We start from the raw sequence: 21,086 nt of genomic DNA on the forward strand, positions 1-21,086 counted from the left end.
CACTGAGACTGTTAGATTTCAACATTCACAATACATTTACATACGGATCACAGAATGCCTTTGCCGAATGGAACATGAAACAAAATATTTGAAGCCACATCACTGATACCATGTGGATAAGCACAGAGTACCAGAGAATCTCATGTTTTACAACTGTTTTATTACCTAAGGTGCTCTTAATTTGCATTTCATTTTTAAAAGGTATTAATGTTTGTATGGCAACACATAAAACTGTTCTCAAATGGCTTGGCTATTAAATTCCACTTTCTATAATCAACCACACAATGTCAAAATTTAAGCTTCTTCACAGATTCAGGGTTTTTATTTAGAATTAGAGAGGGAGTTCAAAAGTAGGCAACTGAACTGAAAGTAATTATGCCACAATTACTATTGATTTAAATAGTAAGACATTCAAAGTAGGCGGCTAAGTCGACGGCAGTATACAGCCGTCTGCGGCCTGCTACTTGCCTGTTTTGATCACCCTGCAGATATACAGGTAATGTCGAATCAGCAGAATTTAAGCCTCAAATAACCATACTATAAACACTGTACATAATATAAATGTATGTTGATATAAAACTGCTTCATGGTTCCAACAAATCAGTGATAGTTCTAATGTAATATCTGTCGTTCTCCAGGTTGCAATTCTCAGTCATTTACTAGTCATCTTTTATCTAAATGACTTACATTTGATCTTTGTGTGATGTTGAATTTTACACTGATGACATTTAACTGTCCCCACCTTCAAAATATACGTCAACAGTGTTCAGACGAAAAAAATTATGATTTCTAATGGAAATAAAACAAAGACAGCCCCGAGTGGAACATCACATACAAGTAAAAAAATGTTGTCAGCATCCTCTGAAGATTACAATTCATGATCCGCAAACTGAAAATGTGAACCATCTTACGTTGCATGGCTTACAAGTAGATGAAACCCTAAACTGGCAAAATCCGACTGATTCTGTACATAGTCTTACATGAATCTCTTACTAACCACTATCTGTACTGAGAAAGCACAAACACTTCCTGCCTTACAAAACCAGAGTTCTCTAATTATTATGCTGTGTACATTCTCCCACATTTGAACTACCGTGTTACCATACAGACAGGTCAAAGATGCTTTGGAAAGGGTGCATAAAGGGTAGAAAACTGCAGCACAATCAAATCAATTGCTAGTAATTCCCCTGTTCCTGGGAGTATTTCCTTGCACTTTCTGGTGGGTTTTGTCAAAAAACCTGGTAAAAACTCTTCCACTTAATGCCATCTTTCTAAGTGACAATTTCTCTGAACTTAAAGATACATACATATATACTTCGACCCTTACCTTATGTGCCTGATTAGAAACAGCTTGGCTTACGACACAATGCACACTGGGAAGTGCGGTAAGTGTCTTCAAAGCATGCTCTGAGGTGTATACTATAAAATCCAATAGGGACGCTAGTTTACCTGTCCAGAATATGCATGCATGCACAACAACATATGCTGGGTCTATAATCTCTTCTCCAATCCCTAGTGTCTGGTGTGCAGAGCTAGTGTCATGAAATACTCGATGTGTGTATACCCAGCCAGTGAAGCTAGGGGTGGAGAGGGGCAACAGCTTGTATCTTAATACTCAGATGTATCTCACTTTTCATCTTAACACAAAATCCCCAGGCCTAAGGCTGTCAGGGGCAGATAATAAACGAGAGAAGCAGCTATTTTCAGCTGTTCCCACATCTACATGTAGGTGTGAAAGTGTGAGCCTGTCTTTAATACTGTGACAGTGACATGAGTAACGTGTATAGAGCTTGGTTTAGGGTAGATGCAGCTGGCCTCATCACTCAGTACTTTCAGGATGGTTTATAGGCTCTCAGTCTGAAGTACCTACATGCATCAGAGGAAAACTTTCAAACTCTCAAGTAAAAGTATCTTTCAATTATTGTGTTACTTGATTTACATGTAGGACTGAATTAATAAATCAGGTTTGTGGCTGGAGCAGCCCAGATGGCACTTCACAAATTTCCTGACTTAACACCACAGTCAAGCGGCATGTACATGTAGAAAGAGGTACAGATTGAAGCCAGTGATCTATGTCATATGAATGTATGTGTGGATCATAAAGTAAGCTAGTCATAGGCTATGGCCCACGGGTATGACTTCTGCCAACTGAACCAGAGAAGTCCTTGAGGAAATGCAACGATATATATATATATATATATATATATATATATATATATATATATATATATACATACATACACACACTTACATGTATACACTTATCTAACGTCAGGGAGGCTTCCACTGTATGATGTATATTCTGTATATTATTTGCATATGATCTGAATAGATCAGAGACATGCTATCAAAACAGTGTAATTAACATGATTAAAGTGCTTAAACTCTCAACCAATTATGTTTTAAAATACTAGAGTATTAAGGAGCTGAGGAGCCAATGACAAGCATGTGAACGAGTAAAGATGATTGCAATCAGTATGTATCAATCACCCACATCAGGTGACGCTTTAGTAATTCTTATCAAACCTATCATATGAGTTGATCTTAGAGTGATCCTAGGCTGCTGGAAGCAGAGAGGAACAAAGTCAGAGAGGGAAAAAGTCAGGGACAGACTAGAGTTAAAGGAGCAGTCAGAAAGGGACTGAAATCAAAGAGGGACTAAAGTCGGAGAGGGAGTAAAGTCCGAAGGGGACTGGAGTCAAAGATTTCTTTCTGATTAAAGTCAGAAAAATACACAATCAGAGAAGGGCTAAAGTCAGACAGGGACTGAAGTCAGAAAGATACAAAATCAGAAAAGGGCAAAAGTCAGACAGGGACTGAAGTCAAAGATGGACAAAGTGAGAGAGAGGCTGTAAGTCAGAGAAGGGCTGAGGTCAAATACGGACTAAAGTCAAAGAGATACAAAATCAGAAAGGGGCTCGGATGGGACAGAGTCAGGGAGGGGTTGTGCTGATCACATATCCTTTCTTTGCATATACGCATGTATCGCTTCTTATCTCTGAATACTCATAATGTAACTACATGATGATTTAGGGACACTGTGATTCAATTCCACTGAATACTCACGGGTACATGCATGTAACTACATGATGACGTGAGTACATTGTGATTCAATTCCACTGAATACTCACGGGTACATGCATGTAACTACATGATGATCTGAGTACATTGTGATTCAATTCCACTGAATACTCACGGGTACATGCATGTAACTACATGATGATCTGAGTACATTGTGATTCAATTCACTTAATACTCATGGGTACATGCATGTAACTACATGATGATCTGAGTACATTGTGATTCAATCCCACTGAATACTTTGACCTACTGTAGTAGGCTAATAGCGCAACTCTGGAAAAAGACTGCATCTTTCATTCTATATTCAGATTTTGTTAAACATGCATTCTCAAGAAAGATGTGGCAGTCAACATTACAGTGATTGACACTCTCTTCTGGACACAGCATGGGGTACCACCTATACTAGGGTTGACACTGTAATGGTTTAGGGGTAAGGATGGGGCATATGAGGTTAAACAATTAAAATAGTCAAAAACAAAGATATTCAGGCAAGCAGTATTTCACAAGATATATATATATATATATATTATATGATAATAACCACTGACATTCTATGGAGATAATGACAGCTCTTTACTCATTTTTAATCCAGGGTGTCATTCCCTCTGAGGAAACATGTGTAATTCCATTGTAAATGTACATAACATAACCCCTCTCTCCTGTTCTTTTATATGTAGCTTAGTAAAACCATAATAAAATATCAAAAGCTTTATCTGAGTGTGCCACACACTGCATGACGTCCAAGCTGTTGTTTTAAGTGTTTCCCCTGTATAGAGCTTTCTACATAGGTTTTATTTATTTATTTGATTGGTGTTTTACGCCGTACTCAAGAATATTTCACTTATACGACGACGGCGGTCAGCATTATGGTGGGTGGAAACCAGGCAGAGCCCGGGGGAAACCCATGACCAGGTTCCTTCCAGACCTTCCCACATACGGCCGGAGAGGAACATAGATTTTAGGATGAATTTATCCACACTACCAGGAATCTCCAAGGATTATTAACACAATTATTCCTGTGTAAAAACATCAACATGTATCAGAAATTCATGCTCTGGTGATAAAGATATGTCTACAAAATATTACATCTTTTGGGAAATCCTACTCTCCAGCCATTCTCTCCTCCAAACAACGCTCAAACGAAAGAGGTCAGAATTTCTGCAGCTTCAATAATTGAATAATGCCCAAAATACACGTAGAGTAATTTCGTTAGCACGCAAAAATCCCATTAGCAAAACACGCTGATAACCAAAAGTTACCTTTACATGCAGATCTTCACGCTGATGTGAACGAGATCAATTCTCTTTGCCTATTTTTTATGCATTCCCCATAAAACCGGCCAAAAAGAATTTCTGAGTTACGTTGGCAATTCAAAAATTGATGAGACTAGTTCAGAAGTGATAATCTGGTAAAAGATTAGCGGCTTCGCAATTGCGTGACAGACACGTCAGAATGCAACACTTATTCAGAGGGGAAGGTTGTAACATTACAGTACAGGATTTGTTGTGTTACACAGGCCAACCAGTCAATAAAGAATTAACTGTGTTGTCATAAAAAAAAAACATAAGACCACAATGTTGCCCAATCCAGCTAAAATTTGGTCTAACGACATGCCGAATGCATGAATACTTCACTGGAGAGTATGTATGCGCCTTGAATAACACTCACTGACAACATGTAAATTCATACTACAGTGCAGCACAGTAATTAGCTGATGACAATACACCTGAGTGATAAGGTGGGAACACATACAACAAATGCCATGGGGTATTCACCATATAGGCAAGACAGATAGAGCTACAGCATAGGCTACCTACCGAAAGAAACCCGTATATATCTGAACAGCCCAGACAATCAGACAAAACTGTATGCTGTTGAGGTTTTCTAAACTGACCTATATCTCCATGAAGAAAAACTCATCATTTCCCCGTTATATAACATTGTATGTGCAGGTTGCTAAAAATAACGAACACTGAAGTTCTGGGGTTACAGCTACATATATGCTGTAAACACGGGTAGTGTCGAATAAATGCAATGCAGATATGCCTATAAGGTGAGAGAAAGTGCACTTTGCTTAATACTGTCAACCTGGAAGTTTTAACTACATGTATACATTCATACACAAGGTAATCTGCAGGAAATCTGTTCCCCCTTAAGTGCTTCAAACAAAGTACAAAAGTTGTAAAAGCCAGGAGACTTTAAGCAGATAATATATACATGTAGGTTTTAGGACTTCACAAAAATAGAACTCAGATTGCATCAGCAAGGATAATGGATGCATAATGCAGTTGTCGGAGTACATGAGCTATCTGTGAGATAATATTTCTAGAGTGCAGGAGTATGTCAAATAGTCCTGGTGATGAAACCATGAAACTGAAATCACAGGTCAGTTGCATGGAAGTCAAAGAGATACATGAATACTGTATTTATATTAGCAAAATTTACATGCACAGCTGAGAGTGGCAGAGATAAACAAAACTGTTTGCACTGATAAAGTTTGAGACAAAAATTACAGGTGTAGCTGTTGAGTGGGGGACGTAAGTAAAACTGTTCTGGTGACGAAACTTGTCACAGAAATTACAGGTGTAGCTACAGAGTAACAGAAATTACAGGTGTAGTGGAGACATACATGTACATGTAAGTAAAACTGTTAAGGTGACATAACATGTAAGAGCAGGTGTAGCTACTGAGTGGGGGACACAAGTAAAACTGTTTTTCTGATGTACCAGTATTGTAAAGCTGTTTTTGTGACGTAGGTAAAATGAACAGACTGCATCAAATATGAACATTTTATTTATTTATTTATTTGATTGGCGGTGGCCAGCATTATGGTGGGAGGAAACCAGGCAGAGCCCGGAGGAAGTCCAAGACCATCCGCAGGTTGCTGGTAGACTTTCCCGCTTACGGCCGGAGAGGAAGACAGCATGAGCTGGACATGAACTCACAGCGACCGTATGAACATTTTGTATTATGCTGTAAACACATGTGTATGAACATTTATGGGTGTTGTCGAGAGTGAACTGGTACAACCATTTTTTAACATCTCAAAGGGATTGGACTTGCTGGAACATCATCCATCGATCCCAAGGTACAGAGTGAGAGGAGTATGTACAGGTACCTCAACACGGTCATCTGATGATTTGTCCAATAAGATCACAAACTTGACTTACACTTAATAATGTCAGACTGTAAGCAGTCTTAACTTATTTATGTCGGTACTTAGATTTGAAATCAAAATGCTGGTTTTCAAATTTGTTGTGAAGAACTAAAACAACTCTCTGAGTTTTAAAATAAATATTCGTTAAAAGGTAAAATCACAATTTTAGTAAATTAAACTATTTTGAAGTAAAGACTAAATCTCACTTAAACAGTTCAATGGGAGCGTTAACAGCTGATTTACCAATCACCTAATTACTTCTGCCAGCATGGGCACCATTGTTCACCTAAATATATTAGTTTCTGATGTCAGTCAAATCCATGGGGTGATTATATACACAGACCAATGTTCATATAATATAGCAATATACAAGTATGAAGCATTAGTCTGACAGCGAAATCCACTGAGAACTGTGTGTGAGTGGTCGTATGAGTCTTGTGTGTATGTAAAGCTGAGCTAAGAAAAATTATGCTAGCTATGTTGTCTGCAGACTGTGCTGGTATAGTGGCATGACGTCACAGTGACGCACCATGGAATGCTGCGTCACGAAGCGGGGAACAAATTTAGCGTCACAAAGAAAAATGACATCAGCCTGCACAGGGTTTAAATTTCATATACCCCTTGTGGGCATGGTCTGCAGCTCTGACAAGTGTATGTCAACATTTTAACCTGCCGAATCAGCCAATGGCAACTGAGAATCACAGGTCATGTAGTGCAAAAGTGCAAATAGTAGTGCACTGTAATTTATACACTGTAATGTTCCTCATCCGAACAAAGTGTTTTATGTAACACTATGATTTGAAGGATTTACGTTCATACTGTCCGTGTTATGTTTTACTATACCCTTTACCACGATTTAGTCAGTGCTCAGGTTAGGAATTTTGTGTCACCCATATGAAAACCGATGATCAATCACACATCTGAGGATGGTCAGCACTGATTCTCCCTGCTTGACTGTTTTGTTGGACCTGCTCTACCCCAAAGTACTTCTACTATAATCATGCCTACCTAGCTGCATGTATCCACCTACATGTTCATTGGAGAGCTCGATTATAAACAACACTGGATACCAACATGATGGCCACGCATTGTGTCTTCTGTTGATGAGCCATGGAAAGGTATGATATACCCCTATGCCAACACCAGCTTATCCCGGCATGGTCATTTATACCCAGCAGCCTAAAGGGAAAGGACTTCTAAAAATCAAATTAGGCATCACTAAATAGGCCTTCTAAAACTATGCATAAATATACTTTCCTTCATTTTTTTTAGATTTTTGTGAAAAGAGTTATTCAAATGTTTGAATTCTATGGTGAGCTTGCTTTATGGTCTATAATATCAGAGGTTAGGATCATCACAGGAAGTTTATCCAACTCTAATCACAACAGTGACAGTTGGAGTAAATCTTTTTTACCTATGAGTAAAAGATTACTGAAATAATGTGTCCAAAAATTCCTTCCTTCTGGTGAACATCAGTCAAAAAAGGTGATGTGGTGTCATTGTTCCTTGATACCGTCAATATGAAGCCTACTGTAGTATTCAAATATTTAAATGCCTTTCAACACTCTTTCAAGAATCTGAAAAAATAAATGAAATTATTCTTTCACACAGTTCTCAGTTGTCTGTTTATGATGAACCTTACTCCATATTTTAATTTCCTTTCACTTTAATTAACATATCAACACCAGTGTAAGCTTGATCACACAATGCATGATGTACACCCCCAAAGCATATGCCAATGAAGTCATATGAACCTACTATGAGGCTAACATTAATGTAATATATTACATTTAATATTATAATATTTTAACGATGTTAAATAACTACTGACTATTCCATGGCAATTAAGTCTTCTTGTCACACATACACATCTTCTTGTCAAAAATAAACATCAAAAGTTGGTTTAGTATGCACAACTGAACCTTCTCACCTTTCTACAACGGAATAATAGGGGATGACTGGATGCTGATATTCCATAAGACCCCCCCCCCCCACCACCCCTTTGCTAATAACTAATTATGGATAACTGTTGACGTCGGATTATAACAGTTGACCTCAAACCATAACTGCTGACCTCAAATTATAACATTTGACCTTGGATTATAACAGTTGCCCTTGGGCTAAAACAGATGACCTCAGGCAATTACAGTTACAACTCTTGGCAATATACACTGCATATCACATGTTTACATGGCAGACTGAGTACAAAATATACATATACATATATAACCTGGCTGTTTGACTATATCCATTTGCCTGCCTTTGTGTACTAAAAAGTGATGCATTAACCAGGTTTGCTAGTCTATGAGAAACATAAAGAAATGTACAGTCAGGTTCTGGACAAATTGTGACACTCACTTACTTATTCACTTGATGCGTGTATGTAGTTGATTGACACCATTTTGAGGAACTTTCAATTTATACCATGAATTTGGCCAAAATGGAAACCCAAGGGTAAACCTCTGCCAAATGGTGAGTATGAGAAACTTTCCGTACAGTATATCAGTGGGAGGCACATGTATTCAAAGAATTTTAGACCAAACAATCAACCCCAAAAGCGGTGTGGATTGCCTTATTGTCACCAAGGTCCCCCAGACAATGACAGCAGCAAATGTAGAAATTTCCTGTCCAAAGCAAGCTGTACTATATACATGTAGACTTAATTAAAGCATGTACGTGTGTACCCAATGGAGTCAAAGGTGTTTGTGTGGCTGAGGTTTCTATTTTAGTAATTAAGGGCAGTTCAATTTTACGAGAGGACAGGTACTGGCTTAAAAAGTACGTTCGAGGAAACTGGGTAAAAATGGGCAGAGATCAATGCTATCATTGTTCAGCGCCTTTAATACTGATTGCGTTCACGGCAATAACAGATTTAAAGGAGGTCAACCACATTTCAAACACACAAATGTTTAACAAATTCCGAGCACTTTTTTATTCACAAGGAGAAAAGACAAACAATTGTCAACACGATTAATGAGGGAAACTGACCCCTACAAGTACTTGACTAATGTACTAAGTTATCAATTAAAAACAGATTAAACTAATCCAAATTGTTTTAACAAAAGTAATTTTGTTAAGCAACACTGCATGTATACAGCACTGTACAATATCATTGGAGCTAAGTTTCAAGGCCTGTACATGTATGTGTAGTTTAAGCACTTACCCCAAATACATCACTCTATGACACACTTATGGGTACTCAGCTGTCAGCACCCTGGGGGAAGATGTGCTGCTGTAGACACCAATAGTATCCTTACACCCGAGCTGGCCCGGCCGGCACGGCTTAAGAAGTGTAAGTCCCTGTCTGTAGTTGGGAGTCAGAGAGACTTGAGGAATCTGGCCAACACTTCACTGACTCCACTCAGAAGAGACGTAGTGTCGTCTGCGTGAGAGGCAAGGCGTGAAAAGAGCTGTAGTACAGCAGTGGGTCCTGCAGATAATGGGCTCATCTTTCACAGCCCATGCCAGCAAACTGCTTCATTTCGATTTCGCAAACACAGTTACGGTCGTCAATTTCCAAGATGTTTTAGAACTGTCCCTTTAAAATGACAACTAAACTGACTTTTTATAAAGACTGAATGCATGATTTTTCATGGATCTTGAGCAGAAGCATGAACCTGGACGATCAGAATCCAGAAATAATTGCACGTTAACGATCTCCATCCAACTGAGGGTTGAACCATTATTAAATTACCAAAGTGATCAATATTCATTAATAATCGATCAATGCCCACTGTTAGCCAAAGGGCTAATCCACTCAGATACAAATAGACCATCGTATAATGACAGCCATGTGAGAGAAAAAGGGCAAAGGCCACGGCAATGGCCACCAACATTATATCATAACTATTTTAAGATCATAACGAAATCAAAAATTTAGCACGGAAAACAAGATTCAAAGCTTTTTTTGGCTATATATACATTCATATATTTGACATTAAAAACAATTACTGCTATGTGTCAATTCTTGATGTTCAGTTTTAATGTTTAATCTTGGACACATTAAAAATTATGCATACATATATTAGAGCTGCCAAGGATGGGTAGTCGCTGGCCTGAAGTAGTCCACACTACTAACTATTCCCTTATAACGCTGTAGTCTTTGACCAATAATATGCTCAACTGTAGCCTGACATCAAGAGGTTTGTCACTTACCTGTAGTACATACAGGTACTAGTATCATTCACAATACCACTTACATTTCACCAAGTTCATGCCTTTGCACAACACTACTCCGTATAAGTCTTCCGCTTTTACATATACATCATGTACACGTATACAGTAACAGTCAGGATTATATATTCATTACAATACAACTCATCCATCAATGCAACATTATCAGACTGATCCACGTAATATGTGATACTAGTAAATTTGATTAATCCATTTAAGCAATACTTCATGTATAACCAAAGACTGGTAGGCAGTACCACTAAGATTTATTCACTTTTATATTAAGCTGATAAAAAATAATGTGTACAAATTGTCTGCAGGCCAGTATCTACAGAATCAATGTGTGGGTTGGATCTCTTTTATATGTCAAACACTGTCACATGTATGTTTTTCATGCTCTTTACATCAAAGCTCTTTATTAATTACAACGTTTGACAGATTCGCCTGCAGCAGAATTCCTTTCAGTTTCATATAGAAACAAGTTTATATAAATCCTTTCCTGCTATCACAATGGATTAGAGAAAAAAGCTGGTTTGGTAGTAAGATTTGCCCCAAGCTACAGCAAGCATTTGGAAATTTTACGTAAAATGTATTGATCAATTCTTTAGCATCAGTGGAAAGCCTGTGGACTGAGCAAGAGAATTGAACAGATATCAAAACATGTTACAGGAATGCCTTCCAAAGGATTCACTCCCACTGGGCATTTTTTTTCCCCACACTTTTTTCCATCAATTTTTTTTACGTCCACATGTGTGTTGATAGCAGAGGAAGCCTTCCACGAACAAGAACAAGTCAGCAGACGCCTAGAGTATTCCAGCCAACCATTATTGCTCCAACACTGGCTCTAAATAATTCTGATCCATTTAAAGTCTGCTGGTCTTCTGGGAGTCTGTGCTTGGACGTCAACTGTCCACATCTCTCCTGCTGCAAGTAGCTCACAAGTTCCCACCTGACAGCCCAAACAATGAGCTACTGCAGTTTAGGGTCACTCCAGGACAAAAACAAGGATACCTCTCTTATTTCTGCATCTGATGACAAGGTATTGATTTTACAACTGTTTAGCAATCTTCTCAAAAACATAAATCAATTAACTCAGTAGCTCCTTACAGGCAAATATCCTCTAGACATTTTCCCAAATACAGAAACTATTACTTCCCATCCCATCTTAATTATACCTAATATTTTTGAACAAAAAATTTGAATCTACAGTTAAGAAATTCTGTATTCTTTTATACCTGTCACGGAAGAGAAATAATCCCTGGAGGACAACATAATTATTCATATAAAAGGCAATTATACGTTAGCAAGCAATCTGAAAAATTATGCATGGGTTAAAAAGTTTCACTTCAATATAATAAATCAGTCCAAAAATTAAAAAGGGAGGTGTTTCATGACAGATAGACAGACTGATGGACAGGTGTAAACTTATAGTCCCTCTGGTTCACCAGTAAGGGACTAAAAAAATTCACACAATCTTTTGCAAGTCACATCTATAAAAATAACATTGACGGCATCTGTGAATGAGCAGAAAAATTAGAGCCTTCTACAAAATGTCTGGAATTTTGTCATTTTTTGTCTATCTGTATACGCTTATGCATGTATTCATCAACACATAAGACATGACCAAATAATACTGAGCAATCTGTAAGGCAGAGCACCTAAACCTACTCTACAAAACTATCTCAAATATGCCAAAGGAAATAGAGGATACATGAAACACTTGGTATTTGCGTCCTAATACTGAGTCTTTAAGTCTAGAAATTAAGTAGCCTGCTGTTGTGACGTCCATGTGTCAGTGATGGTAGCTAATCAACACAACTTTGTTGTTGGCCCTCTGAAGCCCCAACTGGAAGAGCCAAGCTGGTCCTGCCTTTCTATATGCTCATCAATGACGTCATTTCCGAATATTTCCGACCGTATAAAAAAAGCTTAAATAGAGGGAAAGATTATTACGAAATATAAATTATGCCTCAAAAATGATATTTCTTTGGCAAAGCTTTCTTCCTTTCCCTTAAACCATACTCTTTGTTTTATGGTTCCTTTTCAAGTATCCTTTAACATCTGTGTTAATATCAATCAGCATCAGATTTTCCTTTGATAACTTCTTGTAACAGCCATTTATGTACACATCGGTAGCGTAGACTTTATACACTTTAGTCTTAGCCCTATTTAATCAATTCAGGAAAGTGTAAAGAACCACTTTCTAATTTTATGGATAGATATTAAGAGTCTTCTACAAAATGTCTGGAATTTTGTCATTTTTTGTCTATCTGTATGAAAGCAAAGAATAACATTTTTCTCCCCGCTCTTTTGGAAAAGACACAAATATGTTCTCTAGTAGATCAACTAAACATGTAAAAAAAAAAAAAAAAAACTCAAAAGACTAAATATTACTGCCACAATTACATGTATATTGGCGAAAACAAGCAGACATGTTGCAAAAGATTGGAAGATTTAGGGTAATCATGATTGTATTAGTCCAGAACACAGACAACATATTCCCCCATCCACTAGTTTCTCTATAGGACATGACTTACCCTGCTGTGCTAAACCTTCAGTCTTTGTCCCATGACAGCCATTGCTCATCTCCATAATGAAATAAAGTGCTCCTTTGAGAGCTCTGGACATACTGTCAGCTAAGCATGCTCTTAGAAATGTGTATGTATGCATGATTCAGTTTAACACAAACATGAAACAGCATACAGTTATAAGCATACATCCATTAAAACCGTGAAAACGTTCGATTTAATTACTATAAATAAGTTTATCGTTTGTGAATTAAGTATATACATACATGTGTATTCCCATGAGTGAAAGTATCATCATGTTTTGTGTACACATGCAAATGAGGGTGCAAGTACCAATGCACTGTACACATGGGATGATGCCCTGGAATGTACAAGTACATAGTTTTTCCCAAAACTGGCTTTGCGAGAATCCACCAGAATCAAGTTCAAATCCAGAACCATACAGTAGTTCCCCCAAAGGTTTTAATGCATGTATTAAAAAGTATATCGATTTTGGAGATTCCATGTTCAAAACTTTGATGTGAAACAAAATGTGTACAACGTGTACAACGTGAACAATGTGTACAGAAAAATCTGATTCTGTGAATGTGACTATGATGAGAATGAGATTCCTGTTGAAAGTAAAGTCGTGGAAATTCACTCAGTAATACATATGTCTGTACGAGACATCCTGCAATTCACAGAGTTACGTGTACTTTTCCTGTATTGCAATGTGTTTTGATAAAAAAAAAGTGCCCAACTGGACATTCGGGTACTTTTTGTCAAAAGAGAATAAAAGCTGTGAGTATACAGAGATACACTTCCTGTCTATATGATACATCTACAAAAGGCATTCTTCAATCCTACAGCGCAATCCAGACTATAGTTGTATTCGATTTGGCACCTCACATTTTCAGCCTGCACACAGATCCTTGCGCCGGGATAAATCCTTCAACACTCCTCATTGCCAGCCTTTCCCACCCAGTAAATTGAGTTTGCTGAAAATCTTTATTCCACAGAGACTTTTTTGTGTGTCTGCCGATATCTTTTTCAATATATAAGGGTTTCAACGCGCTACTCTATCAAAATACACTGATATAGCCATGCATGGGATGAGAATTGGGCTGCGAGAAAACATAGCGGGAATATAGTAAAACACAGATATCTGTAATGTGAATGTATTATAATCTGTCAAAATATTCAACAGCTTTAAACATCACGATGTATTTGGAAGAGATTGCAAAAGATACAATTTCATAAATGGATGTTTCATTACCGCCAGGTTCATTTATACATTACGTAAGCCTAATACCTTCTGCGAAGCCCTGAAATTGGCGAACACAGCTAGTGTAGTTTTATCTCCAAAATCAAATGAAAAAGGTGCACAAATTGCACTGAACTTTGGTATTTCAGAAACTAAAAGGTTTAGGAATTATAGGGTAAATGAATATAGTCTCGTGGCTGTGAGCAAGAATAAATTCTGAACACTGAGCAAGCAACCTACAACCCTTACTAATAGATGGCTGAAAAAACGATGGGGGTCTGACAAAATCAAATAAAGCTGCAAAACCATGCAAAGGCAACTTTTATTGATTATCTTCAGGCAAATAACACTGATGGAACAGTCATGTTTTCACTTCCTGTGTCATGCAGTTATAATTGAGCCGTATTTTTCCTTCTACCATTTTCCATTTGTCTGTCATCTTCACTATACATCAGGCAGGGTTATATATAGTCCCTGTTAACATGTGAACAGTAATTTTATAGGACAGCCATGCACAAAAAATTCATTTAAAAGGGTTTCCAATTTCTGACGTCTACATTTAAAGAACGGATGGTATTTTTTCACTGCTGTTTTACGTATTGCTCAACAGTATTTCATTTATGAAAGCCATCAGACTTGTGAGTGCATTACGCTGCTGAAAGCCCAGATGGTAATCAAGCACTCCCTGTGAGTTGGCTTCATGCACTCTCCCTGTGAGCTGGCATCATGCATTCAACCTGTGAGTTGGCATCATGCACTCTCCCTGTGAGCTGGCATGATGCATTCTCCCTGTGAGTTGGCATCATGCACTCTCCCAGTGAGCTGGCATGATGCATTCTACCTGTGAGTTGGCATCATGCACTCTCCCTGTGAGTTGGCATCATGCATTCTACCTATGAGTTGGCATCATGCACTCTTCCTGTGAGCTGGCTTCATGCATTCTACCTATGAGTTGGCATCATGCATGCTACCTGTGAGCTGGCATCATGCATTCAACCTGTGAGTTGGCATCATGCATTCTACCTGTGAGTTGGCATCATGCATTCTACCTGTGAGTTGGCATCATGCATTCTACCTGTGAGTTGGCTTCATGCATTCTACCTGTGAGTTGGCATCATGCTCTCTACCTCTGAGCTGGCATCATGCACTCTTCCTGGGAGTTGGCATCATGCACTCTCCCTGTGAGCTGGCATCATGCATTCAACCTGTGAGTTGGCATCATGCATTCTAATTGTGAGTTGGCATCATGCATTCTACCTGTGAGTTGGCATCATGCATTCTACCTGTGAGTTGGCATCATGCTCTCTACCTGTGAGTTGGCATCATGCACTCTACCTGTGAGTTGGCATCATGCACTCTACCTGTGAGCTGGCATCATGCATTCTACCTGTGAGTTGACATCATGCATTCTACCTGTGAGTTGGCATCATGCACTCTACCTGTGAGCTGGCATCATGCATTCTACCTGTGAGTTGACATCATGCATTCTACCTGTGAGTTGGCATCATGCATTCTACCTGTGAGTTGGCATCATGCATTCTACCTGTGAGCTGGCATCATACTCTCTACCTGTGACTTGGTATCATGCACTCTACCTGTGAGTTGGCATCATGCACTCTACCTCAACAAACTGTCTTGAACATTTAGTGCTATCGTATAGTTTATTTCCATCTGACGAAGAGGAAGATGTAGAACGGCTAGTGGGATTTGTTTTCGACCAGTAGTTAGTCAAAAAACGCTCTACTGAATCTTCTCCGTTGCTACGAACGCAAGGTAATCAACATGGTAACCAGCCTCCACTGAGCCTTCTCTGCGGTGTGCAAAGAATGCTTGGCTTAAACACACTGCCGATTTTAGAGTACGAAAAATCTGTATGTGGGAGAGTACCCATTGCACACTGGATAAAAGCCTCGTTCTAATTTTATCTACTCGTCTGAAAGCTGTGCATGGCTGAAGTGAAGTTTGCAATTTTACACAAATATTTTACCAGTGCCTTCCAAAGATCAAAGCAAGCGAAGGATTATCAACAGGTGCAATAGATTACTTTTATGTTCACGCAAGTCACTTACCCTAGCGAGGCAAATAAAAAACCATGACTTACTTGCTCGATGCTGATTTCACTTTTATTTGGCAAGCGGGCAAGCGTTAAGCTACACCACTAACTCCACCTCACCCCACACAATCCACACCATGCAATCCACCCCACACCAAGTACTCCACCTCACACCACGCAATCCACCCTACACTAAGCACTCCACCCCTCACCATGCAATCCACCAACACTACACCTCACACAATGCATTCCACCTTACACCAGGTACTCCACCTCATGCCATGCAATCTACCCCACATCAAGCACTTCCACCTCACACCTTCCACTTCTACCTCACACCATGAGCTCCCCTAACACCATGCACTTCCACCTCACACCATGCACCCCATTACACACCATACATTCCATCTCACACAATGCACCCCATCACACACTAAGCACTCCATCTCACACCATGTACTCTACCTCACACCACGCAATCCACCCCACATCAAGCACTTCCACCTCACACCATGCACTTCCACCTCACACCATGCACTCCACCTCACCATGCACTCCATCTCACACCATGCACTCCATCTCACACCATGCGCTCCACCTCACACCATGCACTCCACCCCACATCAAGCACTTCCACCTCACACCATACATTCCATCTCACACAATGCACCCCATCACACACTAAGCACTCCATCTCACACCAAGTACTCTACCTCACACCACGCAATCCACCCCACATCAAGCACTTCCACCTCACACCATGCACTTCAACCTCATACCATGCACTCCATCTCAAACCATGCTCTCCACCTCACACCATGCACTCCACCTCACACCAAGCACTCCACTTTGCACCATGCACTCCATCTCACACCATGCACTCCACCTCACACCATGCACTCCATCTCACACCAAGCACTCCACCTCACACCATGCACTCCACCTCACTACATGCACTCCATCTCACACCAAGCACTCCACCTCACACCATGCACTCCACCTCACACCATGCACTCCACCTCACACCAAGCACTCCACCCTGCACCATGCACTCCACGTCACACCATGCACTCCACCTCACACCATGCACTCCACCTCACACCAAGCACTCCACCCTGCACCATGCACTCCACCTCACTACATGCACTCCGCCTCACACCAAGCACTCCACCTCACACCATGCACTCCACCTCACTACATGCACTCCCCCTCTCACCAAGCACTCCACCTTGCACCAGCCACTCCAATGCAGCACAATATGAAGCTTAAGCTTCTGATCCAAAACTTTAAAGAATACATTTTGACTGTGCATAAAGAAATTATGCAAAATGCAACTCAAAATGACGTTTTCTGGGAGATTTTAAATCCGTGAATGGAACAAATGTGTATCGAAGCAATTTATTGGCAAACCATCATATTTTCAATTTACTTGTTTAACATGTACTTTTAATACAATTTGATTCCTTGGGCACTTAACAGTCCTTGGGCACAAACGTTTTCCAGAACTAAAATAGCTGTTGATATGGCTCAGTGAATTAAACTAAAAGTGCAGATATATGGGATATACATGTAACAAAAGAGCAAATACCTTCAGCCTTTATCAGGCAAATGACACATGCATGTACAAAGAGGGTGTGTACTGGGAATGAACTGAGAATCTATGGTAAGATTCTAAAGACTTCCAAACTACAAATTTAGCTCAATATGTTAGTCTTAAACCGTCAGACCATGGCACTGAAATTAATTAGGTATTCCTAATTGAAGGATTTTGAGCAGCACTTCAAAATCAACATTCTGGATAATCGAAGATTAAAGGTTCACATTATACATTTGACCTTGGCACTCCCGAAAAACTCACCAGAGTGGCCGTAGCCTGAGAGATAGATTACCTAGAATAAAAACATTCCTCAATGTCAATAGGAAAGGAACTCTCTAATGCTAGAAGGGAAATTAGAGCTCAGAAGCCAAGCCAGGCAATGTCAATATTATCCTGAATGGATAACATTAAATTAGGGACCACCACTTTTTACCCAGTAATGTGGTATGGAATCATGTCAAAAAATTAACTTTGTGACATAATACCTATGATACTTCAGACAAGATACAATCTACAGTAAGCATCCAAAAGATCTGCATGAAAACCACCTGGTAATATCAAACATTTTGCCTCACTTCCATAAACTTAACTAAAAACAAATACTACACCCCCCTAACTGCTGTTTCTACATAAAATCTTCTAAGACTTCTCCAAGGAATCTGCTAGCATAAAAAGGGAATCAATAACTCATTTATTTATAAAACTGTGACAAGAAAGATAATTACATCTTAATAGCTCAAGTATTTGTTTTTCAACATTGTCTCTGAATACCCATACTACAATCATTTGTAATGACTACAAAAAATTTTAGAAAGGAATTAACTTTAAAACTTGCTTATGACTACAATCTATGAGTTGCAAATTTTGCCTCATTCTGAGAGTTCGATTGATTCTAGAGACATGTTTTAAGGTTTTTTTGAAAGATACATGTATACATGTGTAAGAAAGATATCTTTTTGAGAAAAATGTCAGTTTCAACACCAAAAGTATTATTTTATGATATTTTTTTGTTTTTGCCTCTAAAAATGTGATCTGGTACCAGACAAATTGTATGTGTAATGTTAGTACTATGAAGTGAATGGGCTCACATGTTGTGGATGGTGTAAACCCCACCAGGCAGTTGTACATGTAATGTTAGAACTGAAAAGTCAGTGAGCTTATGGATGGTGTAAACCCCACCAGGTAGTTGTACATGTAATGTTAGCACTAAGAAGTCAGTGAGCTTATAGATAGTGTAAACCCCACCAGACAAGTACATGCTATGTTAGCACTGAGAAGTCAGTGAACTTATAGATGGTGTAAACCTCGCCTAGACAGTTGTACATGTAATGTTAGAACTGAAAAGTCAGTGAGCTTATGGATGGTGTAAACCCCACCAGGCAGTTGTACATGTAATGTTAGCACTAAGAAGTCAGTGAGCTTATAGATAGTGTAAACCCCACCAGACAAGTACATGCTATGTTAGCACTGAGAAGTCAGTGAGCTTATAGATGGTGTAAACCCCACCAGACAGTTGTACATGTAATGTTGGAACTGAAAAGTCAGTGAGCTTATGGATGCTGTAAACCCCACCAGGCAGTTGTACATGTAATGTTAGAACTGAAAAGCCAGTGAGCTTATGGATGGTGTAAACCTCACTAGAAAGTTGTACATGTAATTTTAGCACTGAGAAGTCAGTGAGCTTATGAATGGTGTAAACCCCACTAGACAGCTGTACATGTAGTGTTAGCACTGAGAAGTCAGTGAGCTTATGGGTGGTGTAAACCCCACTAGACAGTTGTACATGTAATGTTAGCAATGATCAGTAAGTGAGCTTATGGATGGTGTAAACCCCACTAGACAGTTGTACATGTAATGTTAGCACTGATAAGTAAGTGAGCTTATGGATGGTGTAAACCCCACTAGGGGCCTCCGTGGCTCAGTCGGTTAGCGCGCTAGCACAGCGCAATGACCCTGGAGTCTCTCACCAATGCCGTCGCTGTGAGTTCAAGTCCAGCTCATGCTGGCTTCCTCTCCCCAGGGCCCTGCCCGGTTTCTTCCCACCATAATGCTGGCCGCCGTCATATAAGTGAAATATTCTTGAGTACGGCGTAAAACACCAATTAAATAAATAAATAAATAAACCCTACTAGACAGTTGTACATGCAATGTTAGCACTGAGAAGTCAGTGAGCTTATAGATAACGTAAACCCCACCAGACAAGTACATGCTATGTTAGCACTGAGAAGTCAGTGAGCTTATGGATGGTGTAAACCTCGCCTAGACAGTTGTACATGTCAACACTTGTTGTATCCTAAAGTAGTTAAACCAAAATCATACCTTTTTATAATCTAAACTCAAACAACATCTGGAGCTGGCACACATATACAGGAATGATTTGATGTGATGGCAACTGTGTCAAACTGGCAAATGGAATCTGGCAGCTGCCATTCTACATTCTTTACAAACACTTCTTCTCAAGCGGACTCAAAGTCCCGTCAGGAAAGAGGCACACATAACTGAGCTCTGTACTGTGTAATACAGGCCTTTGTCCCCAATCACAACTCAGCCGAAAACTCTGATTGAAATGACATGAGTGTAATGGGAAGGAAATGTGTTCACAGATCAGGGGAACACATCATTCCAGCCAATTGGTCTGCAGTCAAAGACGTAGTTTATACATGGATCAATAACAAGATTTCCCTAGCTGGTTTGCATGCACATATACATTGCTCTGTAGACTCAGATTTGCCTACCAAAAACCTTCCACTGTATCCCCTTCTGACAACTTCTACATGCAACTTTAATACATGCCAGGAAGTATTCTAGTATTTTTCCTTTCTCACAACTCTAAACACCCTTTTGATGCAATGATTAAAATGAGTTATGTTGACTGATTTTTCAAGAAAATTTCATGTACAGAAAATCCATCATATCCCAGTGTTCCAAATATTTAAATGCCTTGCTGGTACATACACCTCAATAGATCTGTAAATAATAGGTATTTTTTACCTGTCTATGTATGATCAAAACAAAGGGTTTTATTAAAAGGTGAATCTCATCCTACTGTCTACATGTACAGTATTTATTTCATTTATTCACCATGACTAAGGTAATTCTTTAACCTTTTCGCATGTCTGCAAGATGTTTATCCAGCATATTTTAAGTACACCACTCCTTGTGAGGCATTGAAATTGGTCAACACAACCAATGCAAATTTCTTCCAAAATCAGATTAAAAACATGCATAAACTTTTATAAGCGTGAAAAGCTTGA

General features: G+C 39.2%; 1 protein-coding gene across 2 annotated transcripts in view; it reads right to left on the reverse strand.

The window, feature by feature from the left end:
* Positions 1 to 21,086, reverse strand: part of LOC135475484 (2-phosphoxylose phosphatase 1-like) — a 54,834-nt gene that overhangs the window by 18,616 nt on the left and 15,132 nt on the right. The window contains exon 1 of one of the 2 annotated variants that reach the window (XM_064755398.1): positions 1,328 to 1,339. The exons of the other annotated variant lie outside the window; for it this stretch is intronic. The gene's annotated coding sequence lies outside the window, so the exon portion shown is untranslated. Of the gene's footprint in view, positions 1 to 1,327; positions 1,340 to 21,086 lie in introns of those variants that run through there. 2 annotated transcript variants of the gene reach the window in all.

This window comes from Liolophura sinensis, chromosome 9 (genome assembly GCF_032854445.1).
Source record: "Liolophura sinensis isolate JHLJ2023 chromosome 9, CUHK_Ljap_v2, whole genome shotgun sequence".
In the NCBI taxonomy this organism is placed as follows: domain Eukaryota; kingdom Metazoa; phylum Mollusca; class Polyplacophora; order Chitonida; family Chitonidae; genus Liolophura; species Liolophura sinensis.